The sequence below is a fragment of the Trachemys scripta genome, chromosome 1, assembly GCF_013100865.1.
Source record: "Trachemys scripta elegans isolate TJP31775 chromosome 1, CAS_Tse_1.0, whole genome shotgun sequence".
Lineage (NCBI taxonomy): Eukaryota > Metazoa > Chordata > Testudines > Emydidae > Trachemys > Trachemys scripta.
In genome coordinates this window covers 150,567,037-150,573,158 of record NC_048298.1, presented here as the reverse complement: position 1 = coordinate 150,573,158, position 6,122 = coordinate 150,567,037, and the positions used below count along the sequence as shown (strand labels likewise).

General features: G+C 43.2%; 1 protein-coding gene across 3 annotated transcripts in view; it reads right to left on the bottom strand.

Moving 5' to 3' along the window:
• NME7 (NME/NM23 family member 7) overlaps nt 1-6,122 on the bottom strand; it is a 172,685-nt gene that overhangs the window by 273 nt on the left and 166,290 nt on the right. The gene's annotated exons all lie outside the window — the stretch shown is intronic.

Below are 6,122 nucleotides of genomic sequence, written 5' to 3'. Positions count from 1 at the left end.
CTGTAAAAGACACAAGTTACAGTGCATCTTCTAGGTAGTTAACCATTGCAAAGTGACTAAAAATGGCATCAGTGTGAATCCAGCTGGAGCTCTGAAACTAATCAACTGTACTTGCTTTGCAAGAAAAACACCTTGGCTGTCAGAATGTACTGGTCACACTGGACTCTGGCTGTGTAGGGCTGGGGGACCTTGAGAGTTCCTGCAGTTAGCACTTCAGGAAGTGACTTCGCTATAGCTGTATGTACTCTTTCTATAGCTTTGATGGGCAGTGATTGTTTTTAGCAGGGCTGGGAATTATGGAAAGGTCAGACATTAACTTTTTGAATATCAACCTCTGTCAAAGCTTTAAAACCCAAATCAACGTCACATCAAAATTTACAAAGTAAATATCCTTAAATCAGAACCAAGTTCTGATTCAACACTTTTCTTCTCTGTAAGTGTTGATTTCATCATAATTTACTGACAATCTTATCCTTCCAGGCCTATTTATTTTACTTACAGAACTTTAAAATGCAGGCCTACACTTTGAAATAGGATTTCAGTGCCATTTTTATTAGATGAAGGAGCCTTCAGCTTCCTCTCTCAAACAGGTCAAACCTTTGAGTTTAGGAAAAGCAAGGGCTACTACATTAGTTAATACTGTCTAAAACACAATCTAACTTCTGATAGGAGTAGCTGAAATGAAAATATTGTGCTTACTGACCAACAAACCTGTACTTCAACTTCTGTTAATCTGCTGATGCGTCAACTGCCTTAGCACCTAATGCACCTTTACTTTTGAAGGCTGAGTTGGCAGTCTCAAATACCCTTCTAAAAATGTGACTGAAATTTTTTCTGTTTAAAAGTTGGACAGCATTGGCTGCTTCAGCCCAGACACAAGTAGAGGACAAACTTATTCACAAGCAATAACTGAGTTTATATAAAATTGTAATCACCTAGGGTTACCATACGTCCTCTTTTTCCCAGACATGTCTGGCTTTTTGGCACTCAAACCCCTGTCCGGGGGGAATTGCCAAAAAGCCAAACATGTCTGGGAAAATGGCAGCTCTGCTCCTCCCCTGACTCTTCGGCTCTGTTTAAGAGTCGGGCTGCCTGAGTGCTACCGGCTTTGGGCAGCCCCCTTGCCTCCGGACCCTGCGCTGCCAGAGCCCGGGAGGGGAAGTGCCCGGCTGGGGGCGCAGGGTCCGGAGCCCAAGTGCTACTGGCTTCACAGTTTGCCGGGCAGCCTCCAGACCCTGCGCCCCCTCCCGGGCTCCAGCTGCGCTGGGGAAGCACCAGGTCTGGAGGCTGCCTGGCAAACCGTGAAGCCGGTAGCGCTCGGGCAGCCCTTTCCTCGGGGCTGGGAGTGGGAGGGGGCAGTTAGGGCAGGGGCAGGGTCCTTTTTTTTATTTGCTAGATATGGTAACCCTATAATCACCAGAAACCTCCATTTAATGAGAATGTACTTCAAAGACAGCAGTAACTGAGTTATTCCTGGGTGTTCACAAATACTGTTCCTACTGTTTAAAGGTTGGTGGGGAGCTCAATGAATGTCAGTGTGGAGCTACCATGCATCAGTGATTTTTTGGGGGGGGGGAGGGAAGAGGGCAAGAGGTTGGCATAGGCAATCTAGTCTCTCATTTAAAATTAATGGCTATGGCTCCTTCCATATACAGCCGTAGGTTGAAGAAATGCAGTCCTACTTAGTGCTTTGTGTATGTGTGACCCCTTAAGAGCAAGAGGCACTCGAGTTGAAAGACTGGGTCTCTTGCTCTTAACAGCAACAGACATTTTGTGAACCCCACCAGCTTGAGAACAAATTAACCACATGCCTCTCACTTGCTTTATGCACACCTTAGGCCCTGCTTGAAGAATCTTACTGTGGTAAAAAACTGAGCTCATACGACAAGGCCTAATTAGGCTTGCATGCCATTTTGCAATTCATGGCAGACTTAAAAAGCTACCTTTTAAAGTGTTAATAGAACAGCACCGTAACACCGGAGAACTTCCACACAATGTCTCCTGCTTTTCTATGCATTCACAAAGAAGTTTAATTCCCTAAGCCAAAGGCATATCAGTAAAAAGGTAGCACAGTGAGACGTGACTCAGTTATGATAGTCACAGGTCTTCTAAAGACTGATGCAGCTAAAGAAAATTGCAATGATTAAAGTGGCAGTGGAAAGTGTTAGCAGAAAGAAGCCTCTATAATCAATCAGCATTTTCACAGTGGGGTACCCATCCCCCTCTTACAGCTAGGAAAGCAAGCCCCATAGAAGTGAGACATGGATTCTGTTCCCACTCCATTCCATTTCCTGTCACACTACTTACCTTAATGCCCCTCTAAAATCAAATATGAAGCCTCTCAAACCTAGACTGCACTGATTTTCCAACTCCGTCAAGTACCACCACAAATGTGCCCCTCCCCTAATATAAAGTATTTGCAACTGGCAGAATCCCAGTTATGAAAGTCTAATTCAATCGATTGGAAAGTACCTTTCTGTATATTTCATCATGTGTTGCATAGCAAAATGTGGGTCCCTTGAAAAATCACCACTGAGTAGATAAAAAGTGCCCAAAAAGCATCTAAGAAAGGTACATCAATATCATCTAAAACTATCCCAAGAGCAAGCTCTTCTGCATCTAAAAAATCATCCCTAATGAAGAGTCTGGAAAGCCTAGACTTGCAACTAATGACAGGCCCGCATTTTGCATGGTATGACCTGGTACTTAGAATGACAGTAGTGCTGCCATATACTCAGCAAAACAATCTTTGTCAGAGACAATGCTCTTAAGAGTCCCTGCCTAAAATCCTAGCCCCAGTGAAGTTAATGAATTTTTCCACTAACTTCAGTGAGGCCAGGATTTCACCCCCAGGGCAAAGGGCTTAGAAGAACAGTCCATTTTTTTTTATGTTGTCACTTATAGACTCAGACTCTAAGGTCAGAAGGGATCAACATGATCATCTAGTCTGACCACCTGCACATTGCAGGCCAGAACCTCACCCCCTGTGCCTTCAGTAACTCTGCCAGCAGTTAGGGGTCTATTAAAGTCCTCAAATCATGGTTTTAAAGACATCAAGTTACAGAGACTCCACCATTTACACTAGTTTAAACCTTCAAGTGACCCTTGCTGCATTCAACCCACTTCTGAAGTCAGTGACACAATGGAACATGAGAAGTCTTTACAAACAAGACCCCTGGGAACCCAGTTTTAATTTAGGGACTGCCCACCAAACATACTGCTGCCTTGAACTACTCTCTGTAATGGCTAAACAGTCCTATTTGATTAACAGGGATAATGCTTCTAACATGATACTAAGTTTGAAAAAAACAAAGTATGCTAGAGGAAATTGGTGGGAAGGCATTTACCATGCCACTGAAAAAATATTCCCAACAAGAAAGCATGAGACACCATCAAAAACCCCAGCCCTCCCTTTTCAATATAATCAAAAGTTTAATAACAGGCAGTTTAGTGACACACAAAGTCTCCAGTCATGACTGGCCCACCATTGTGCTGGTCCTGTACAACAGAGGCCGTCCCTACCTTGTCCAGCTATATATATACACCAATAACCAACCAAAGGCCTCCCACTAAACAATGGCGATAAAATGTCTGCTCTAGGAAAATCATCTGATCAGACTCTAACCAAAGGTATGTAAATTTATTAAGAACATGCTACAGGGTGAAAGGCTGGCTTCACTGAACTCAATGGAAGTTTTGCCATTGAGCTCAGTGGGGTCAAAATTTCACCCATAGGCTCTACAAGTCAACTTCAGGGGGAAAAAAAACAACATTCCTTCCTCCCCCCCGCTCTCCCAAAATGAGCAATAAATTATTTTATATCTGGGCCCCACAGTAAATTCAGAGGATTTCAGTCACTAAATTCTACACCAAAAAAGCCATCTAATGTACAAATTCAATCCACCAATATAATATTAAAATAATTTGATAACATCTTAAATTGGTTCCCAAACTTTGTTCTATCCCTGAGAACCAAATGGTACGCAAAAAACACCACCAAAATCTACACTGCCTGCATACATGCTTCATTGGGGGGAAAAAAGCCAATTCAATTAAGGTGGAAGTGGCCTGTTCTCAACAGTTGACAAGAAGTGGTGAATACCAAGGGAGGGAAAATTACTTTTGTAGTGCTAACGAGGCCAATTCAATCAGGGTGGATGTCGCCCATTCCCAACAGTTGACAAGAAGGCGTGAGTATCAACAGAGGGAAAATTACTTTTTGTAGTGACCCAGCCGCTCCCAGTCTTTATTCAGGTCTAATTTGATGCTGTCAAGTTTGCAAATTAATTCCAGTTCTGCAATTTCTTGTTGGTGGCAATTCTTCGACAAAAAAACTTCAAAAACAGACTCTGAATAAAGACTGGGAGTGGCTGGGTCACTACAAAAAATAATTTTCCCTCTGTTGATACTCACACCTTCTTGTCAACTGTTGAGAATAGGCCACTTCCACCTTAATTGAATTGGCTCATTAGCACTGACCAGGGCCGGTGCTACCATTTAGGCAAACTAGGCGGTTGCCTAGGGCGCCAAGATTTGGGGGAGCCAAAAAGCGGTGCCCCCAATTTTTTTTTTTTTTATAGCATGGCTGGGCTGGGCTGCCGCACGGTCGCCGCTCCACTTCTCCAGCCTTCCAGGCTTGCGGCGCCAATCAGCTGTTTGGCGCCGCAAGCCTGGGAGGGGAGAATTAGAGCAGGGGCAGCATGCTCGGGGAGGAGGCAGAGCAGAGGTGAGCTGGGGTGGGACGCCTCAGTGGGGGGGGCGCACTGGCCCTGGCACTGACCCCCACTTGGTAAGGCAACTCCCATCTTTTCATGTGCTGTAATATATATACCTGCCTACTGTATTTTCCACTCCATGCATCTGATGAAGTGGGTTTTAGCCCACAAAATCTTATGCCCAAATAAATTTGTTAGTCTCTAAGGTGCCACAAGGACTCCTCTTTGTTTTTGCTGATACAGATTAACACGGCTGCTACTCAAACTTGTGAAGCAGTGTTGCAAAGGAGACAGAGATGGAGAGACATTTTCTGCTCCACTGTCAGAAATACAAGGGAGCTGAGAAATGTTAAGTCCTCCAATCTATCATACCTGATGGAGACTTTCCATTAAAAAATCCTGAGGGGAGTGTGTGTGGGGGGGGGAGATGTTTGAGAAAAACAAAGGCCAGAGATAGCATCACATAGGAAGAACTGTGCCCCTGAGGGTATGTCTACACTACAAGCTAGGGGTGTGACTCCCCCCGGCTCATGTACACACACTTGTGCTAGGTCTCGTTGAGCTAGTGAGAATAGCTGTGTAGCTGCAGTGGCAGAGAAAGCATGGCTGAGCTGTGCAAAATACAAACCCACCAAACACCAGTAGATATTGCGCTAATGTGAGCATGTGTCCATGGGCAGGGGAATCACCCCCCAGCTCAGACAGAGCCGGAGTCAGAGGTGAACAGGAATGACCAATGGAGATAGGATACAATCCAAAACCTGACTATAAAAGCCTGATGGGATTCTGGATACTTAGATTGTAACAGAGCTGTTTGAGAACTGGAATTTCTGTTCCATGGGAAATTCCAACAAGGTCCCAATTGAGAATGTATATTTTGAAATGTCCCACAAAATCAAAATTCCAACATGTTTTGATTTAGGACCACGGAAATATTTCAATTCAGTAGCGTCAGAAAATTTCAAAAGGTGGTCATTTTGTTTGGACTTATTTCATTTTAACTTTAATATTAAATAGAGCACATTAAATGAACACTAATATTATAACTGTATATTTGACATCATGTGTATAAGTAAAAACGTTTCCATGCTGTCAAAAAAGTTTACACTTTTTCCTATTAAAAACTTATCGAAAAATCGGTACTTTCCCATGAAATGTTTTGAGGTTGACAAAGCTGCATATTTCAATAGGAAACTATTTTGTCAAATTTTTTTGACTATCTCTAATTGTAAGCTCTTTGGGGGCAGGGACCATCTTACTGTTATATGTTTGTACAGTGCCCAATAACTGGTTCATGGCTAGGGCTTTAATGTACTAGACCTACTTTTCACAAATACCCAAGGTTTGTATCTTTTTAACATTTTAGCAGCATTATGTAACTTGTCACACTAAAAAAGAATTTTGAAT